Source organism: Eretmochelys imbricata, chromosome 13 (assembly GCF_965152235.1).
Source record: "Eretmochelys imbricata isolate rEreImb1 chromosome 13, rEreImb1.hap1, whole genome shotgun sequence".
Classification (NCBI taxonomy): Eukaryota; Metazoa; Chordata; order Testudines; family Cheloniidae; genus Eretmochelys; species Eretmochelys imbricata.
This window is the reverse complement of record NC_135584.1, coordinates 12,835,451-12,857,905: the sequence shown is the minus strand read 5'-3', so window position 1 is coordinate 12,857,905 and position 22,455 is coordinate 12,835,451.

The window sequence follows — 22,455 nt, the reverse complement described above, 5'->3', positions numbered from 1 at the left end:
GTTTATCATACTTTTTACCTTTCTCACCTTTTTATCCAGTGGGGGGGAAAAGTCGGGGGGAGACTGGGTGGGGAATCCCATAGGGTTTTGAAAAAAAGAAATGTTTTAAATTAAAAAAAAAACAAAACAAAACTGGAAATGACACAACATTTGGAATAAAAAAGAAACTAAATGAACATTTTTGTTTCCAAAATTTCCTGGAGGAAACTGTCAGATTTTTTTCCCTTATGAAAAATTTCACCAGAGAATAACTCATTTTTTTTACCAGCTCTATGAACTATACAATGGATCTTGTAATATTTTCGGTTCCACTTTTGAGGTACTGTGTGAACTCAACTCTCACTGAAGTTAGTGGGTGGTGAGAGCAGCACTAACTGGAGGAGTGTAGGAATTATCAGATGGGATCAGAGCCATGGTCTGTCGAGTTCGGTGTCATGTCTCCATCAGGACCCAGTTCTAGGTGCTTATTGGAACCGTCTTCTGAAGCAAGTGCTCAGCACCTTGGAGGATCACTCCCATAGGATCAAACAATTACTTATTTAACTGCGCTTGAGTTTGGTAAATTGGAATGCCAGTGAGTCTTTGGGTAAGACCCTCACCCCTGTGCCAGGTCCAATATGGTGTGTAAAAGGGCCAGAGTGGCATATAAAGGCTCTTAAATCCAGTTGAGGGAGGATTCCTCCAACATAGGCAATGCAAAAAACAGTCATAAATCTACCTCCAGAGGATCCCATCACAAGCCCTGGGAAAGGCCATATTGGGGGGGCGAGCCTGAGAGCAGGAGGGATGTGTTGGGAGTGGGACCGTGGCATACAGTCCTGGGGAAATTCTGGGTAGGGTTATGGCCAGGAGGTTGCCATAGCATATGCAGGTCCCCAAGCCTATGTCAGTTATACTGGGGGCCCCTGATCAGCTAATAATCAGGAGGGCACAAAGGTGGCTACCTTAGACAACGCTCCCTCCCTGAGGCCTGCAAGTTCTGTGGACTGTGCTTCTTAGAGGTGCAGCACAAAAACTCATGTTTTGATTTGAGGGCTGGGATCTTCAAAGCGGGCTCAGTCAGTGGGATTTGGGCACCTATCTCCCTTAGGCCTCTTTGACAATCTCTATTGTCCTTGTAATGAGTTTGGCCTGTTTTTACCCTTATTCCTATTGAGATGGCTGCTTAGCTGTATGGTGTGTTGTTTTGTGTGGGAATTTTGCTCTTACTCCACCCTTAACATTTTTGTTCTTCCATGTTCGTGTCACGTGCTCTGTACCAGGGGAACTGAAAAGTGATCTCTCTCTGTCGGAATCTGGATCACATTCAGGGTTAGGTCTCAGTCCTTTAATCAGACCTCATCTCACCAAGCCCGTCTTGCACAGTATTTCACAGGGTATTTTTTTTTTTAATTGTTGGACTTCATCTGGTACAAAGGTTTAAACTACAGAAGTAATTTAAAATATTGTGGCATTTCCTTTCTTAATTAATCCCAACTGTTTTTCTTGGTAGTACAGAAAGCATTAGTATTTGATGAGGACATTATGGCTTCATCGCTGGGGCAGTGGATTCTTCCTGCCAAGTCTGTAAACAGCAGTCAAGCCACAGAGTTCATTCTTCATGTTCTGGTTTTCATTAGAGCCCAGACTTGAGAAGCACCCAGCTGTGTCTTCCTGTAAGGTCTGTCAGTCTCACAAAGCTTGTTAACATGTTAATATAAAAGGAAATAGGACTGACTTCAAGGAATTTACAACTAGTCTTAAACTTCAAAGACTAAAGCTACATCTATTCAATACAACAACAACAACAGAAATCCTCTCACAAAAGTTCTGTTAGCGTACCAAGGACAGATCTAAATGCGTTGAACATTACAGCCATAACCCATGATGCCACATTCTTCACTGCAGGTTGCCACACAAATCCCTTTGTATATCGTGAAACTTTGATCATAGCTAGTAGATTTGATTAGAGACAAGACAAATATATTTGTCCCACCCACAAATACTGTGATATCGGGAATAATGCTGGTGATTGTTCCTTACCCTAAACATGGCTTCCATACAAATTAACTGCAGTTGGTAGGTAAATTGGGTTTGAATACTGGGAAAGATTCTCAGCTGGTGTAAAGTTGACTTCAAGGGAGTTACTCCAGCATCTACCAAATAAGGATCCGGCCTACTCTGCACAAACATCTTTAGCATCTGTAGCATGCTGAGCTCACATTCTTAATGGCTCCCACAGACAGATGTTCAGACAAGGTGGAACACAACCTATTGATTCCGCTGAAAAGAGATCTTCACAATGCACAAGGAGGACATGTCATCTGAGCGGAACAATGACTCACACTATAAGCATTCTCCTAATAACAATAAAATGAATCAATTCGGCTGAAACACTGTTGGGGAGTAACAATAGCAAAACTGCCATCACCACAAATGGCACTAATTGGGACTCTTATTGGCAGGCTATCTCAGCAAAAGGCAAAGAACTGTATGAATATGGAAAGTGAAATAGCCCTTGAACACTGGGAGTGGTGCCACTAGGCCAAGCTTAACACACATCCATGAGTGCAGTCAGCATGCTTACCACTGACTGAGTACCCATGCCGTACCTTTTCTTTGGGTAAGCAGAGGATTTGAGAGACTAATCCTTCTAAGTGCAGATTGCCTCTTGCAAGTTCTCTCAACTCCTGGTGAAGTCCCAGTATCTTGCAGGAGGTGTTTAGGATATGGGAGGATCAGGCCATAAATCTCTTGAGTTCTCAATCTGGTACCTTTCATAAACAATAAAGTATAGAAAACTCTGTTTATTAACCGTGGATTATAACTGTATATAAAAACTCAATTATCCAATAACATTCCATTATTATTGTTGTAATGTAAAAGGTTCCTATTAAAATTCTCCAGTAGGAATCTGAGGAATTTAAACACACAGAAATGAGTCCTGTTGCACAGCTGAGATAATTATATACTGAACGGCTATGGCTTGTACCCGTGGCAATAAAAGTGTCAGATGACATACCACTGGGACATTTGAGTAGATTTCCAAAGTGCCCTCTAGCTAGTGAGACTGAACTTCGTGTGCTCAAGAACTATGAGAACTTTTCATCTGTGAAGACCTCATTAGCTGGTTTGTAATTCAGTTGTTTTGGTCATTTACAAAAATAAATAAATTTTTAAAAAGCAACTCAACTCAACTTTAAAAAGAGATGAAGTCGCATAGAAACGTGGCTGTTATTCACACTGTTCTTTCTCTGACAGCTTGTTAAAAATCTTGGTAGAATAGGTGCTACTGTTATACTTTTGTTATTCGGTGCTAATTAGAACAAACTTAAGCAGAATCAAAAATGTTTCCAAAGGGGACTGATTGTTTTAATTGGAATTAAAAGAAAACCCAGTCTAATGTGTGGTGGGGAAAGCCAGAGAGACCAATTTCATATGTCAGGTTTGCTTATGAATTTGTCTGAGTTTTACTATCAGAAGTAGTAGTTTGAAAGTAAAGGTGTATCAAACAAAGAAATAGATGGGATGTGTCTGTTAGAGTTTGTTAGGAAATAAAGTATTTCAGGGGAAAGAATTGGGTAATTAATAAATATTTGACGATTTCATTGTGAAGTTTTAAGACTTTATTTCGATCTCAGATGAGACAGTGCAGTAAGGGGAAATCTTGCCCCTCCCTTTCTCCACAGATGTTCCACCTGGCAGCAAAATTCATCTACCATTATCATCAGACACACACAGTCTGAGAACTGTTGTGCCAAAGAGTGTCCATGGTGGATGGTGTTGCACCAGACATTGTATAGTGAAATTCCCAGATCTGGCTCAATCCTACGAATCCATGAATCTCTGGGGTGGCCCCACGGGGTGTGGGTGGGTGCACGCGCGCATGAGGGCATATACCCATTCATGTGTTGATGGAGAGTTTGAGAGCCTGGTGCGCTGGGTTGTTTTTGTCCTTCCTGGCAGTGTGACTGAAGAGCGTGCAACGCCGCTTTTGCATGTAATGAGCAATTGAAGGAAGGCCAGATCTTTGTGAGATGGACGTATTGCACAAAGTCCAACCACCTTTGCTCAGGATTGGTCACTGACAGTGCATTTGGAATGCCTCTAGCTGTTGCAAGTCTGTCTGTAAGAGGGTCCAGGTTTCTGACGTGTATAGTCATACAACTGATGCCCAGGTTGGATAGATCCTGAACTTCGTCTCAGCTCAAAGAGGCTTTTGCATTCATAAGCAAGACACGGCAACAAAATTGTGCTCTGCTGTGGCTCTGCTGCATAAAGAGGGCACAGGATTTCAAGAGCAGGCCTGTTAGGTCGCTCTTTCCAACTCCTCCTCCTGCCCTCCTCACGCCCCTTATAAGGAGTATGTTGGAGTCAGAGGGACTAGTGTGGTCTCAGGGTTGCTATGGCTGCCAGGGTGCAACTTTTCAGCCACTCTGGATCTATCGACACTGTGTCTGCGTGCACACACCAAACAAGGCAGCGAGTCTCAGAGCTTGTGGACTCACGCTCTGGCTCTAGAAATAACAATATAGACATTCCAGCTCTGGCTCTGAAGCCCAGGGAAGGGAGTGGTTGTCCAAGCCCAAGCTCCAGCCCTAGCTGGAATGTCCACACTGCCATTTTTAGACTCACTGAGACTCACTGCCGTGGGTGTTTTTTGCAGTGTAGTCACACCCTTGGTGACCTTCAGCTAAGGTTTTTCTTTCTTCCAATCTCCATGCATCTGCCCAGTTACCAGCTTAGCAGCTCAGGCTTGGGGCTGAACTTGGCCATATAACATAGCACTGGTTTTAAGAGAGATGGTGAAATACAAGTGTCTAGTTTCAAGTGTCCCCTTAGTCATGTATTTGGGATTTGTAAGGTGCTAGCTAATTATGCAGTAAAAGAACATTAAAGAAGCTGTCCTGAATTCCATGCCATGGAGGGGAGCTGGAATGAAATGATCACAGGTAACCTGGACAGCAGTTGCAGGAGGGGAGCAGAACCTGATCATGGTGAAAGATTCCTTTCTACCTCCAACAAAAGTTCTCAGAAATGTTTGCAGGTCTCTCTATGAGTGCTATTTGATGTTCGTGCACTGCTTTCACTCCAAGGTTTATGACTGTGATCAAAGTTGGTAGATATCAGGGAATGTCTGAAGAAGGAAGTTGCAAGAGAAGCCAAGGGGACTGATCAGATGCAAGTTGGAGAAATTGGAAAAGAACTCAAGTTGTCCCTGTGCTCTCCTTCCTTAGGGAGAGACATGGCAGAGAACTGAATCCCGGTATGTATCCAATTATAGAAATACTGTATAATTAACTGTAAAGTGACAGCTTTGATTCTTGTTGCAATTTCCAAAGTTGACAAGAGTCAGTATTTTTGAGTTTTGTCCCCTTTTTTGACCACCACTACTGTGAAAGGGTACATAGTGTCCAAATTTGTTTCACAGCACATTAGATGTTTTGCTGTAATTGTTACATTGATGTGGATGTAATGGTTCTACCAGTTATTAGATCAATGGAGTGGATAGTATGCATTTCTCAAGATGGATCAGGTTCCCATTGTGGTTAATATCAATAAGCTGATTATTTTGCATGGCTATGAATATAGATTCAGTGATGGATTTCAAATACATTTTTGTTGATTGGTGAAGGTAAGGATAATGGGGAAATATTCTGCAGGGAAAATCCCCCTTTACCGGCTTACTTGGGAATGCTAAAGATTTTTTCTTTAATTTCTCTGTGCTTCTTTGCTTCAAGATTTTTCTTTATTTCCGCATATTTAATCCGTATGTTAAAAAGTATGCAAAATAGCTACCTGGTTAAAGAATTCTAATCACACAGGAGTAGATGAAGATAAATGCAGAACCCAAAACAGCACCTTATGGGAAAACATGGTCTTTACATATTGTACCTTGTATTGCAAAAACAAACAAACAACAAATCACAGATGAAATTCTGGCTCCATGATGTCAGTAGCAAAACTCCCCTGGGCTTCACTGGAGGCAGGATTTCACCCCAGTGTGAAAACAGGTATTTGACAAAGCTCTAACTATTGTTCTTCTAAATGTGTCTCATACATATAGGCCTAAATTCACTAGTGTGATCTGGTGGTGAAAAGTAGCCATAAACTTGTTGTATAGACTAAGGTGGGCAAGGGTGGCAAGTTTATTTAGGTCCGTGGTGCCCGTGCTCCAGCAATATTCAGGGCCTGGGGGCCCGGCTTCACCAATGTTCGGGGTCAGGTCTCTCTCCTGGCCCCACCTGCCACCCCCGCCTGCTTCCCCCGAGCATCCCTGCCAGCACCCTGAGCAGCGGGCGGCTGCCCCCTGCAGCTCCGCGCTGCACTCTGCTCTGTTGACTCCTGGCATCAACTGCCCCTGCAGGGTCCTAGTGCCCCCCAACCACTAGTGCCAGGGCTGGCTGACCCAGGCTGAACCTGACCCTGCCCTTCCGCATCGGACGGACGGACTCTTCCCTTTTCTGGCAGGATCCTCCACCAGCACAGGGGACCCCCCTGCCCATCGTCACAACTCCTGCCCCACCCTGGGCAAGGGGAAGCCCCATTCCCCACCCTCCAGTGTGGCTACAGTGAGAGGCAGCAGCAGGGGAGGAGGCACACATGTGATAACAGCCTCCCCTCCCCAGCACCCACCACAGGGGAGGCGAGGGGGCTTCCTGGACCTGAGAGGGGCCCTAGAAGCATGTGCAATGGCAGTGGTGTGAGGTGAGTGTGCTGCTGGGGAGGAGAGGGCTGAGGGGAGTCCTCCTCTCTGGCCCCAGTTGGGGGCAGCCTGCCTGCACCCCAAACTCCTCATCCCCGGCCCCACACCAGAGCCTGCACCCCCAACCAGAGCCCTCACACCCCACACCCTAACCCTCTGCCCCAGCCCTGAGCCCCCTCCTGTACTGTGAACCCTCTGCCTGAACCCCTCCCACACCTCAAACCCCTCATCCCCAGCCCGACCCTAGAGCCCTCACATTTTTACATTATTTAAAAATATATATATATCAGCTTACAAGGCGGGGCAGGGCGGGGGCGGGGGGGGTAGGGAGACTTGGACCCGTTCTGGGCACCACCAAAAATTATACAAACCTGCCACCCCTGAAGGTGGGTTGGTAACTGCTTTGCATCTCTGGGGTGGCACAAAGAAGCCAGGGTGTGTTGGTGAATATGGTGAAGTGATTTATTTTATTTTGCAGATATTTTAGAGCTTTGCTTTCCCTTTTACTACCATAAAATGCTAGAGTGGGTGGCTAGTAGATGGCATAGCATTGGTACTGAAGTATGTTCACAGTAAGAGGGGGTTGAATGAATTATTCACATGAATAAGCTGAACAACAAATATCGCCTATTTCCCTGTCCATGAATTGTCACTGAGTTGCTTATGACTTTCTCAAATGTATTTGAATTGATTTCCTGACTTATTCTTGGCCTGTAGCTTGTCTGTGAGCAGTTCATTGTGGATTTTCAATACTCAGAATTCAAGCTATTTTGGTTGAGCATTCTTGTCACGTTATATGTTTCCATTCCTTGATTGGATGCGCTTAACTCTTAGAATCAGCAAAAATAACGAGGAGTCCTTGTGGCACCTTAGAGACTAACAAATTTATTTGGGCATAAGCTTTTGTGGGCTAGAACCCACTTCATCAAATGTATGGAGTGGAAAATACAGGAGCAGGTATAAATACATGAAAAGATGTGAGTTGCCTTACCAAGTGTGAAGTCAGTCTAACGAGACAATTCAATTGACAGCAGGATACCAAGGGAGGAAAAATAACTTTTGAAGTGGTAATGAGAGCGGCCCATTTCAGAAAGTTGACAAGAAGGTATGAAAAGAAAAGGAGTACTTGTGGCACCTTAGAGACTAGCCAATTTATTTGAGCATGAGCTTTCGTGAGCTACAGCTCACTTCATTGGATGCATACCGTGGAAACTGCAGCAGACTTTATATATACACAGAGAATATGAAACAATACAATGGCCCAACCTGATGATCACTTTAGATAAGCTATTACCAGCAGGACAGTGGGGTGAGAGGAGGTATTGTTTCATATTCTCTGTGTATATATAAAGTCTGCTGCAGTTTCCACGGTATGCATCCGATGAAGTGAGCTGTAGCTCACGAAAGCTCATGCTCAAATAAATTGGTTAGTCTCTAAGGTGCCACAAATACTCCTTTTCTTTTTGCGAATACAGACTAACACGGCTGTTACTCTGAAAGAAGGTGTGAGTAACAGTAGGGGGAAATTAGTATTGGGGAAATTAGGTTTAGGTTTTGTAATGACCCAACCACTCCCAGTCTTTATTCAGGCCTAATCTGATGGCGTCCAGTTTGCAAATTAATTCCAGTTCTGCAGTTTCACGTTGGAGTCTGTGTTTGAAGTTTTTTTGTTGAAGAATTGCCACTTTTAGGTCTGTTATTGAGTGACCAGGGAGATATAAGTTTCCTCTACTGGTTTTTGAATGTTATGATTCCTGATGTCAGATTTGGGTCCATTTATTCTTTTGCATAGAGACTGTCCAGTTTGGCTAATGTACATGGCAGAGGGGCATTGCTGGCACATGATGGCATATATCACATTGGTAGATGTGCAGGTGAACGAGCCCCTGATGGTGTGGCTGATGTGGTTAGGTCCTATGATGGTGTCCCTTGAATAGATATGTGGACAGAGTTGGCACCGGGGGTTGGTGCACAGTTTGGTTCCTGGGTTGGTGTTTTTGTTGTGTGGTGTGTAGTTGCTGGTGAGTATTTGCTTCAGGTTGGGGGGCTGTCTGTTCTGATGCAACTATATTTGAGTTCAAAATTCACTTTCTGTGAATATTTTCCAATATTGGCTTAAAAGTCACTCTTTCTGGTTAAAATCCAGTCCTGGGCCGAGAGCTAGCTCAGGCTTTATGCCCCCCACTTAATTTCTAATTAAGCAGTGTTTTGAGGATTTAAGTGGCACATAGGCCTTTTGGCAGGCCCTGTGCTCAGGGATGAATTTCACCCTCTGAACAATCCTGCCAATTAGCTCGTTTGCTAGAATAAGCTCCAAAAGTGAACCCCAAAGGACCATGAACTCGGGGAAAGTCAGTTTGTTTAACTGTCTGAACAAATATTCACAGAACCTTTTTATTTTTTTCTAGCATTCTCTCAGCTCTAATAATAAGTGGAAGTGTGGAGCATTTGCGCTCTCGCTCTCTCCCCTTTTAGCGTATGGTGAAGTCTTTAAGGACGTATTTCCTTTTCTGTAAGACAGTTTATTGGAAAACTAGGCACTTCCAGGCTAAATTCTCCTTTCAGAGGTGCAGCGTGGATCTCTTCACATGTGATTAAGCTGTGACTTGCAAGGCTAACTGCACCCCACGCACCAAACATTTGACTTGCTGGTGTTCTCCCCTCCTGCGAACAAAGCAGATCTGTAGGCCCTCTGAAGTACTGACTCAGCGCTTGGGGAATGTTCTGTTCTAGTCAGATTTGTATTTTGCTCACTGGGTAGCACTTCAGGATCCTTGGGGGCAGAGTGCACTATATCAGTGTAAAATGGCTGTGTATTTTCTTGGCTCAGTTCTCCAGTGCGCAATAGCTTTGAGAGATGGGGCGTTGCTAACTTGAGCAGTAATGACCCCCTATGGGCTGATCTGTCAACTCTGTCAACTCTGGGGTTGCCAGAGTGCAGCCCTACCTGCTCCAGCATGCATTCCTGAGGTCCAGATCCAAAGAGGACTTGTCGTACGTCAGGATCTGGCCCATTATCTCCTGCTACCACCTCTACGGGCAATAACCATTTTATTTTTCAGTGGGGCCTAAAGAGCAAAAACATTTGCCTGAATCCTTATTGTCTGAATAAAAAGCCAAATTGAGCCATGTGTTAGCAAACCCTCCCAGTTACAGCCAGCAGGTTGCAAAGGTAAATATCAACAAAGGAAATTGCATGCGTTTTGACTACAAAGTAAGTGTCAAACGCTGTAGAGGAATTTAAAGAAATAGCAAAGTTGGGAGGTATGTCTTCTCCACAGACCATTCATGCTTTCTCTTCTCACTGTGACACCAGTGTCATTTGCTCATCCTCCTTCCCTTGCTTCCTTGCCTCTGGCCTAAAGTGGACACTGGATATAGGAAACAGTTGAGATTCATGGCTGCATTTTCTTCTGAGGCAACGTGCACTGTAATAAAAATGCATCCTGGATTGGAACATCTTACATGGTTCATTGTTTTGCACTTTTCAGTCATTCCATGTGGCTTTTAGAAAGATACAGTAAAGTCAGGAAAATTAACACAAAGCATAATCTTTGCAGGCTATTTTCTTTTCAGCTGTAATAAGGAACACTTCTTTCAGTCATTAAGTTGAACACTTTAAGTGTCAATTTCTTTTTGCCTATAAGATTAGCCAGAGACCTCAAGTCTTTTAGATGCACTAGTGATATCATGATTTGACCCTGCCATGAGGTAGCATCCAGTCACATTACGCAAGGCATGCTACTATAGAGCTGTGCCTGGTATGTTAACACAACATGTGTACTTCTGATTGTGTCCTTTTCAAAAGGAGAATGCCATGATCATAATGAAAGTCCATCAAACTCTTGTTTAAAGGAGTCCTGCCATTTAAAGCCACACTAGGGCAAGTCATGACTTTTCTCTATTCCTCCACTTCCTTATCTATAAAATGGGGATAACTCTGACTGTTTTACAGAGGCGTTATGAGGCTAAAGATATAAATCTTGGTAAAGCTAATTTAAATTCTTGGAGGGAAGGTGCTACAGAAATGCCAAACATTATGAAATTTTGATGCAATTGCAGAGCTGCTAATATTTTTCTGCCATACCAGTGTGTAATTGGCAATTGAGATGGCCTGAGAGGTGTGATACAGATTAGGAAACTGGAAAACACAAGTACTTGCCCTCATAAACAAAACACAATCTCCTTTGTCTGAATTGTGTTTAGTTTCCAGGAGAATACTTGCATCAAGCATTAGCAGATGAACCAATAAGAAGCTGTGGTGTTGCTGTTGCCCTCATTGTTCATGGTTTCAGGCTAGTGGCAACATAATGTTCCGCTTTACTCATGGAACAAGTTAACAGCTCTTGTGCATCACAATGACTTCAGGATCATGATTCCAGAGTAAATTCTTAACCAGCATGGAACTGAATGACACTCTGAGGATACTGATGCTGATGGCATCTTCCCCATAATGCCCCATAATAATATTCTGCTTACACGGTACCATACCCCTGAGGATCTCAAAGCTCTTTACAAATAGTAATTAGTTGAGCCTCAGAACACCCTGTGACACAGGTATTATACCAACATACAGAGCTGGGTGACTCGCAAATGTGTTTCACAAAATCTGATCCACTGACTCACTTCTCTGATGGTCACAACCATTTTATTCACAAATGATTGTGTGAGCAAGTTTCAATTGCAAAAAAACTTTCATAGAAAGAAAAAAGTGTTTCAAATCCTACTGCGGATAAATATTTTGAGTAGCATTCTCACCAGAAGTGCTCTCCTGGCTATTTAGAAATACTCCATTTGCACAACAAGTCCACTGAACAATTACAAATGTTCGTGGACATTTGGAAAAAGCATAAGACAATGTTTCTCAAACTGGTGTCTGCGGACCCCTGGGGGTCCCCAAGGATACTCCAGGGGGTGTGCGGGCCCCGCTGATCAACTCCTCCTCCCTCCCTCAACTCCTCTATCTCCCAGAGCCTACTGAAGCCAACTGGGAGATTTTAGGTGCTACAAGTCCAGCAGCGCAGTGGAGCTAAGTCAGGCTCCCTATCTGCCCTGGCTATGCGCCGCTCCCGGAAGCGGCCAGCACATCCCTGCAGCCCCTGGGCTGGACAGGGGGTCTCTGTGCCCTGATCCCACCCTGAGCACCAACTCTGCAGCTCCCATTGGCTGGGAACTGCGGCCAGTGGGAACTGTGGGGACAGTGCCTGCGGGCAGGGGCACCACATGGAGACCCCCAGGCCTCCCGCCTAGGAGCTGCTACCAGAGAGATGTGCTGGTTGTTTTTGGGAGCCGCCAGAGGTAAGCGCTACCTGGCCGGAGTCCGCACCCCTAACCCTTTCCCACAGCCCAACCCCGTGCCCCAACACAGAGCTCGCACCCTGCGCCCAAACTCCCTCCTAGAGCCCATACCCCACACCTCCTCCCACTCCCAAACTCCCTCCCAGAGCCTGCACCCCCTTCTGCACCCCAACCCCTTGCTCCAGCCTGGTGAAAGTGAGCGAGGTGGGGGAAAGCGAGCGACGGAGGGAAGGGGGGGTGGAGTGAGCGGGGCGTGGGAAGATGCGGGGCGGGTGTGGGACCCTGGGGGAAGGGGTAGAGTGGGAGCAGGGCCTGGGACTGAGCAGGGATGCTTGGGGGTCGTCAAAAATTTTAAATCAAAATGGGGGTCCTTGGGTTGTTAATGTTTGAGACCACTGGCATAAGACACTCCTGTTTATAAAGCTTCAGTCATCCAATCTATGAACAGAAACACCACATGACTTACTAGGTGGCCAATAATGAAACACAAATAATGAGCAGTATGTATGCACAATAATCAAGCAGTGAATAAATCACAGGCAAAAAATTGTTTGCATAAATTACTTTCCAAACAATTGTGAATGACAATTTTGTGGAAGTCATAGCCTGATTGTGGGTGACTTGCAAATAGAAGAAAAGTCCTAAATTAGTTGGATACGATAATGGATAATTCAGCCAGCCTATGCACTTCACAGATGGACAAACTCATACATAAAGAGGTAAAGTGATTTTCCCAGGGTCACTTAGCAAACTAGTAGCAGAGATGGGAAAGAAAGCTAGGAGTGCTTGTTGCAAGCCATGTGCTCTGATCTCCTGTCACGGCTATCCAAAACAGAAGCAACATTTCACGTGAGCTGGTGCTGGTGGTCCTGTGTTGCTATATTTTATAATATAGCATACAAATAAAAGCTTATAATCAGTTTTAAAAAATCCACTTCACTTTTTATGTTAAATTTGCAGATAATTTACATTTAAAAATTGCAAACCACAGTGCAAGTGATGCTCTGACAATTAAAATCATCCCACTTTAACAATTTGTGTATTTAGTTGAAGATATTTACATGCTAGCCTAGGAGGTCTGAAAGCTTCTCTGCTGTGCATGCTGTGCCTAGTATTGTTTACACTTATGCAAATCTTTTGAAATATGTAATGCTTTCAACTATTTGACATAATTTAGCTCCAGTTAAACATGATGATTAATTTAAGTCATCTTGTGATCTTTGTAAATACAAAATAAATATGGAAAGAGCGAGATGGGGAGAAACACCAGTGTAAAATTAAAGGGACGCTGGCAGGTTTAAAATCAAAATTTAAAAAACTCCTTATCTGCATTCCTAATTTCATCTTCAATTATTAAAATTGAGACACTTCCTAAAAATGTAGGGCCTGGATTTCAGAAGTGTTTACCCATAGCTCTAATTAAATAAAATCCATGCACTAAGTGCAAAGCACCTATGATCATTTAGGCCTTGAATTCCTTACTTTTCACCATCTATACTTTTTTATGCACTTCACTCAGCTTTTAGGTTTGTAGTAGTCAGTTTCACCTTTTAACTCTCCTCAATTAAGGGTCTGATCCAAAGCTCATTGGAGTTGATAGGAATTTTTCCATTGACTTGACTGGACGTTGGATTAGACCCTAGCACAATGTTGCAATGTTTGTGTTGCAAACACTGCAAAGAAAATGTTTAAATCCTGACAAAAATTGGTTTTACATTATTAGAAAAATCCTGAAGTAATTTCCATTTTTGTTAGGTTTTGCAAAGTCCTGTTTATTTTTTAAATAAAACCTATATTTTATACCTACCCTACCGGGCAACGTCTTTTTTAAATGTATGGTTTAGTGTGTGGTATGCTTTGATGCTGAGTGATTAGTGCCATCTTGGGGATATACAGTATTAGAGAATAAGCATTCACCTTTCTATTATTGCAATATTAATGTGATGTCCTCAGGTCCATACTCTCACTACCTTTAAAGCCAACACACAACCAGGGACTGGTGCTCTGCACAGCATATGTGATTCACTGTAAGGTAGTTCTTATAGCCATTCAGCAGAATCCTTCCTGTGGAAATATTTTGTTGTCTTGTCTAGTAATTTTGCCTGTAGACAATTATTTGTCATGTTGGTCCTGACGATCTGCATTTGCTGTCATTTAAAAAAGGGGAAAAAAGAAGGAATGACAACGTAACATTTCTCTTTTAATACATTGTGTAATTAAACATTTGAGAGCCAAACAACAACTAAAAAGAGTGGTTGTGTATAGAAGTATATTCAAGTTAAATTCATATATGAAGGGAAATGTACCTGGTATATGCCAGCTAACAAAACTCATACTGTGCTATGAGCCTGGAAACGCTTATGCATGTGAATAGAATTACTCCAGTGTCATGCCTTTTGTAACCATTGGGAATACTCCTGGGAGCAATTTCGACCACATGTTTGCAGGATCAGGCCCTATACTTTTACAGTGATACCTGTTTATCAAGGACAAGATGGAGGATTAAAAAAAATTAATTTAGATAAATGATGTTTTGGATAATTTGGGATTTTTATTAAATATATAATAAACGTGATATGACCCCATTTTAGACAAGCCCTTTTATTTAAAAAAAATAAAAGTCATATAAGCCAGGTTTCACTGGCAGGGATAGGGCAACAGACAAACATACATGCCATGGTAAATTGAATGAACAAATATGGCATGAATCATAAAATATATTTTAAATAAACCAAAGTTCATAAACACAACTAGCCAGAGACAAAAATTTAATCAAACGGGACACACAAATACAACACATTCAAAAACCTTCCCCCATGCAAACGTAATGGACCTCAGCTGGTGTAACAAAACCAATTTCAATGGATTTGAATGATTTCAATGGAGCTACACTGTTCGCGATTTTATTCATGCTGAATGAGAGAATTAGTGTTGGGAAAACTAAATTCCCAGATTTTCAGTCTCTCTGTTAATTTTTGAATAAATTTTAAATGTATGGAGTTGCTAGATGGCTTGTAGAAGAGAAATCTCCTTTTCTGCTATGAAAGTTCATTGGTGGGGGAGCGGGAAAATCCCTCTTCGGAATCTAGAAGCTATCTTGTCTTTTTGCTAAGGTATATAATTACTTTTGCAGGTGTTCCCACTTCTTAGTATGGAAAAAAGTGCTTGCCAGATTAAAAAACTGTAGTAAGCAATATAAACTATTTCTCACACACACCAGCATTTCTTGCTGAGACAAGTGAACAAGGACTGTTTTAAAACATATAATTACACAACACTACTATATATCATTTATTAAACCAGATTCCCCCACCCTCTCCTCTTTCAAGTTCTTTCTGGAAACACTTTTTTCTTCCAAGAGGCGTATTAGCCACGTTCCTCCCCATTTAAGAAGTGTTTCCAAATAACAAAGACAAACAAAAAACAAACTGAATCTATGCAGCTTAAAAACCTACATATGGCACATGACTATGCTATTATCTTTCTTTTATTACATCATCTTCCTCCTCTTTTATTTGTTGCCTGCTTGGGGCCTGATCCTGCAACCACCTTACTGCTGACTAAACCATATGTCACCACACATAACATAGATTCATAAGTCTTCAGGCCAGGAGGGACCATTAAAACCATCTAGTCTGACCTTCTGTATAAGACAGGCCATAGAATTTCACCCAATAACTTCTGCCTCAAGCCCATAACTTCTTGTTGTGCTAGAGCATATATTTTAAAAAGACACCCAATGATTTCATAAGTTGACCATCCGTCCAATAATTTCAATATATAGAAGTTGACACAAGCGTGCCACATAAAATGCTCTACTCCTGTCAAATTTCAATACTAAACCCCAAAGTTTCCAAAGTGCACAGTGCAAAGATCCAGCATGCAAATCCTCACTTGTTTATGCAAAAATGTTTTTTTGGTTTGGACCAGAATCTTTCTTTTTAAGCACCTACGCCTCACTCAACCCAGCTTCTCAGCAAAAAGCCGGGCAAAGCTTTTACAGCATGCCCTGCATGCCTGAAGAGTTAGGCTTTCTTGGACCAAAGGGCCATCTTAATATTTATTGATACCTGTAGTGGAACCCTCTACAAATGCTATCAAGCCAGGAATCCAAACTGTTAGCCTGATTGTGGAGGTCCTGTCTATGCTACCAATTGGCATACTTTTGTCATTGGCACAATTGTGTTGTAACTGGAACTGCTGTTGTAGTATAGGTGTAGCCTTATGGTGAAGCCATTTATGTTGGAAAGTGCTTTGATATATGCTGATGACAAGCACTATAAAAGAGCTAGGAATTATTACTATTATTTTATTGTTACTTTTCAACCCCATCTGTTCACTGACATATGAATGTCACTTTTTTTTTTTTTTTCAGATGGTCAAGGAGAAGCATTGGACGGTTTTCCTTCAGCTTTTAATTTTACTTTTTTTAATAGGTATTTTCTACACTAGTCAATTTAGTATCACTCTCCCCCCCCCAAAAAAAAGTCAGATATGGGAGGAAAAATAAAGGAAAGATTATTTGAAGGAAGATGTTGGGAATGTTTTACACAGAGCAACAGAGTCTAGTTCAAAAGCTACAGGAACATCCTCTATACGTGGTATCAACTTATGGGAAATCAAATCTGAAATATACAACGCATAAAGTAAATAGTGATTCTGCTGTAGGGCATAAGATATAAACAAATGTAATGCTGATGGATACCTACCACCCCCAAACCTCTGTTCTACCAACTTTACACCAATGGTGCTCATATGAAAAGTTATTATGATCCATATTGTCATTTTATATTGTCTTTACTTAGCTTGCAAATAATGTAATTAGGAGACCAATTGGTACAGTGGAAAGTGACAGGAACACTACCAGCTACCATCTTGTGGGAGCTTCAGTTTTGCTTTATGGGTGGTCTTTGTTCTTGCAGGCTTATATGAGTACCACATATTAGCTGAATTAGTTCCCCTTGATGTCTGTGTTCTATTGTACACATGTTGTCACTGTTTGACACTTAAATAATCCAGATTCTTACCCAGCCCATATTTAGTGCCATAATAAACTGTTCAGCATATGTTTTTGTGAGCAACACAGTACCATTCATCACTCCAATGTGACATGTAAATAAGCACTATTGGAAAGCATACATGCTTTCAGAGGGCAGAGTTGGGCTGAAGGTGTGCATTGAGGTGAACTTTGTGACTCTTGACCTCTCATTTTATTTTTTGCTTCAAAATAATTGAAGAAGTAGTCCAAGTGACTTAGAAAATTAGCCATGGAACATATTATTAGAACAGCCTTGTTAATAACATTAGTAGGTTGTTTGTCTTTTATTTGGGCTCTGCTCTGAAAAGGTTTATGTGGGAGGCATAAAGCATTTCCTTTCTCTCTCCATCTCAATCTCGCCCTCTTTCTGTAAATTTATATGGGGAAATCCACACTTTGACTCCCCTACAGAATCAGTTTGGAAAGCATTGTACACTAACACCCTCAACCCCAGAAGGTCTGATTCTGCTGTTCTTACGCAGTCAACATTTCCATGTTTAGTGGATTTTTTGACTGACTGACTGAGGCTCTAGTAGTTAGCCCAGTGTTTGCAAGGAACAAGATAAGAGGGCACAGCAAAACCAGAAGAACACAGAGAATAAGGATAAAGTGGCAGATTCAAAGTGATGGCCAAATTCAGCCGTCTTTACCGGGCCAAACTCCCTATGGTTCAGTGGGAGTTTCTTCAGAGCAAAGAACAGGGAAAAAATGACCCTGAGTGAGGAAATAATGCTAATTTCTGACGAGTTTTTGCGGCCATTTAGAGTGAAATAGTGGCTTTTAATGAACGTATGGCAGATAGCCCATGATCTCATTGGTACAGGTGGAATTACCAGGGCAATGAAGAGGAAAGCATATTCTTGAACAATTTCAGGGCCAAGTATCTCTTCATTCTCTACCAGTGCATATTTAAAGAAACATTGATTGTAGGTGTTAGGAAGTTCCCCTATCTTCTGAAGTTCACAAAAAGTTCAGTGATCAATGGATCATCTTCTTTTATTTCCTCAGTTAATACTTGAATTTCTAATGACCAATGTTGCTGAACACAGGAGATCATAGAAAGTCACAGTTATCAAGAATATATATTCAGAAGCAGAAATCATTTTACCTTAGCTTGTCAACTGTTTTCTGTGCTAATGTAACTCTTTCAGTAAATGTTTAGGTGTAGGATGTGTGCACATGTTTTTTATTTTATACATATATAATTTCTTAAATGGGGGGTTCTCAACCCTTTTTCTTTCTGAGCACCCTCCCCCAACATGCCATAAAAACTCTCTGGCCCACCTATGCCACAACAACTGTTTTTCTTGATATAAAAGTCAGGACAGGCATTAAGGGGTAGGAAGCAGGGCAATCTGGTGCCCCACCTCTCAGGGGAACCATGAGGTTACGTTGGTCAGGCTTCGGCTTCCTCCCCAGGTGTTGGGTCTTGGGGCCCCAGGTTTCAGTCCTGCACAGAGAGGCTTCGGCTTCCTCCCCAGGTGTTGGGTCTTGGGGCCCCAGGTTTCAGTCCTGCACAGAGAGGCTTCAGCTTTCTTCCCTGGGCCCTAGTGAGTCTAATGCTGGCCACGCTTGGCGGACCCCCTGAAACCTGCTCGCAGCTCCCCTGGAAGCCCCGGGCCCCTGGCTGAGAACCACTGTCTTAAACATTTCATGAGGTGAATTATTTTTTCTCAAGGGACAAGTTTCTTTCTTTGGAGAGTCTTACTTATCCTTGCATGCTTTAGGTGCTTCATTCTCATGGTATCATGTTGTGGCTGCCATCTTTGTGACTGAGCAAGACTGGACAGGATTCCCACTGGGGATCATCCATGTCTTACATTAACAGGCCAGTGGGATTGCTGTGGAGATAAATAGGCTCCAGCTGTCTCACAGCTAGTAACATGGAGTGCGTGACTGAAAAATACTGTTGCTCAACAGATTTTGTGCCTCAACAGCTCTGTGTGCTATGAGCAGGAGACAATACTGCTTTCAAGCCATAGGCTGGAACCTGAAAGGGCATGGGTACATCACTAAGGCACTGACTTGGAAACTTTTAAGAACATGCTTAAAGTTAAGCATGTGCATAAGGGTTTTCAAGATGGGAGCCTAAGATAAGTTGCAAAAGGGTGAAGGATGTATATTTAAAACCACTGGGTACAGGCTGACCTATTGAGAAAGACTGATATCATCCTCCTTCTGCCCAGAGTCTGCCTAGCAAAAAGAGGCTCACTGATAACCAGTGGAAGTGGTGAGCCTACAATGAAGGTAGCAGTACCATACCAAGCTTCCATATGGTCAGGCTTTAGGGCAGAAAATTCACCCTGATTAACTTGGATTGTAAACTCTTTGGGGGTAAGGACGGTCTCCCTGCTGTTTGCACAGTGCCAAGCAAAATAGGGATAGTCCTTTAGGCATTGCAATACCCATAATAAATAAGGTAACTTGAATTTTTTTGCCCTTTTGGAAATATGTGTGTATTAGAGATTGGTACAACATAAAATCCTGGATCCACACATCTGACCCTTGGATCTGAATTTCATATACATGCCTGGTAAAGCTGTAACAAAACCCCACATCTACCTTCCTCCTCCCTTCCTTTCCTGCCCCTTTCTCTACCAGAAGCATGAGTATCCTAAACTTGACCCAGAACAAGACTTTTTGACCTGGTTCCATCCTATTTTTGCATGTACAGTATATGAGAGAGAATCTGATCTTTCACGTGCAGCTACATTAGTTCTTGCAAGAGGGACTTTTTAAGTTTTAATATTATGGTTGTCTAATTTGATCAGGTATTTGGTCACTGAATTGTATCGTATCATTGTAAGAAACATGAGAACAGTAGCATGGCCATGAGGCATATTGTATTACAGAATGAGGTTACGTAGCACCGAAGCACCACCATATTTCAGTAACAAATACAGCTTCTGGGGAGTTTTGTTATCATTGCATAAGCTTCACTGCTCCCTATCAGATGACACTGATTCAGACAGAAAACACTAATTCAGTTCTTGCCAGGAGAGCCAATTGTCTCTTTGATTACATTAGACTGACAACTGGTTTTCAATGTCATTGTCAGCAGCAAGTTTCCATACATAGTGCAGTCTAGCGTGAACCTGGCTCTCTTTATTTATTTATTTATTTCAGTCCATTTCTATATTTGCGAATAAGGCAAATATGATCTGATCTAACAGAGCTAAAAACTTCAGGTGGTTTATTTTAACACCCAGGTTTCAGCAATGGTTGCTGGCATCATTTTTAAAGGTAGAGCTGTGTGAATGTTCATAGCAAATAAATTACTTGGTGAATTTATCTTGTTTTATTAGAGGTCCACAAGCAGCTTATGATTTCTTGATTGTTAGTTGCTAAATGATGTCTTTTGCAAATCAGTCGAGCTTAGGGTGACCAAATGTCCCTATTTTATAGGGACAGTCCCGATATTTAGGGCATTTTCTTCTGTAGGCGCCTATTACCCCCCAACCCCGTTCCGATTTTTCACACTTGCTGTCTGGTCACCCTAGTAGAGCTGGTCAGGAATCTTCCAACAAAATATTTTTTTCATCATAAAAATGCAGATTCATCAAAACCGAAACTCTTGGAGGAAAAGGCTCAAATTTGCAGTGTTGATGAAATTCCTGTTTCAAAGAAAAAAGTTAAAAAGCTGTGAAATTGTCTAGATGTCCATTACTTTGTCAAATGAAAAAATAATCCATTTGGGGGATCAAATTTTTCTTTTACCTTTTTGTTTTAGTTTTATGTATCGTTAAAATTCCTTTTTAAAAAAAGGTCAAAATCTAAACAAAAGATTTCAAAATTTTCAAAACAAAATGTTTCAGTTGACCCAATCCAATTATTTTTTTGCACAGATTTTTGAGATTTTTGACTTTTCGTGCCTGAACTTTTTCGGAATATTGAAAATTCTAATGGGACTAGAAAACTATTTATCACCCAGCTCCGTTAATAAATCCTGGTTGGTAGACTGTGTGTGAGCAATTTATGGCAGGTATTTGATATTCAAAATTTCACTGGTATTGGTTAATTTTGTGGGTTGTTTTTGTTTTTTAATGTAATAAGGGTAACTCTTAAATTTGGGTCTTTGGCATGAATACTTCCGTTTTCCATTTTTTCCTATGAATAGTCTCTCAAGACTGCTATTTCAAGGAGCCACCCGTAATTCAGCTTGCTAGAGACTTCAGAGAAAGCAATTGCAAAGTGGCATGAATAGGTAACACTGACAGATTCCAGTCATCGGGGCAGACGGGGACCTCTGGAGCCAAATGTATGAGCCTCTACTGCATGAACTAAAAGTCACGTGACTTAGTGAAAGCTGTAGAGCAGACTCATTAATCTCAAAGTGGTCTTGGTGCCACTAGATGGGACAGAACACCACACCGAAGGGGTGTGTGGGTTACAAATATAACAATCTGTTGCTTGTGTCATCAGCAGGGCTGAAGTCTGGCAATTTCCAAACTGGAAATATAAGACTTTCTCATTTGAGCTAAAGGAGAAATTCCATTAATGCTCTCTGTAGTATGCATTTGTCCTCTTAAGCGAAGCAGCCACTAGAAAGGGACAAAGGCCCAATGTTGTAGCTTACACAAATGCCATCTAAACAATCTTCCTTTTAAACTGAAATGAATATGCATGGCAAATGGTTCAGAGTCACCCAGGTCTGTTTAAAAGTCCAGTTTGTGTGGGTTACTGCTTCAGGAAATAAACACAGGGGCCAGAGGATTTCCACATTGGGGTTTTTCCCCCCTCATCCCTCTTTAAGTGATGTACACCTAAATCTTTGAAAACACAACCTGGTTAAATAAACATGTTACTTCAGAAAATGGTGGTGGAGGAGTTGCTGTTCTTCCTAGGGCGCTAATGCACTATCAGAGCTGTATCTGTGTTGTCACTCTTTATAGTGAGTAGGAACTGGTTGTGGACAGCTGGGACCAAGCATATTAGCCCTTCAGGGCAGAAAATCCATCTTATGCTGCTTATAAAGTGCTGAGTGGATTTCCATTGCTCTATAAATAATCATTATTATGATTAGCAATATATAGTTACAGTAAGGCATCCACCAAGGGCTCTTCTTAAATCAATCTGATAGTCAAAAAAGAACTGACATGTCACCAGTATGCAAAGGTTGTGAGCCACTTTGCTACTAAAGTTCTGGTGATTTCACGTATGTGATCTGAGGATGTGATCCAGGATCTAAAGTGCAGCATGAGTACACTTGTAGAATCATAGAAATGTTGGAAGGATCTCAAGATGTCATCTACCCCATTGTCTTCCTATCTTTTGTAGGCTCACAATATGGAAGCCTGGTATGGCATTGTCACCTTCATTGTAGGCCCACCACTTTTACTGGCTATCAGTGAGCCTCTTTTTGCTAGGCAAATATGAGTCAGAGCACTAGAATCTTGCCTAAATATTAAAATAGTTGAAGGTTTGGGAGTAAGTT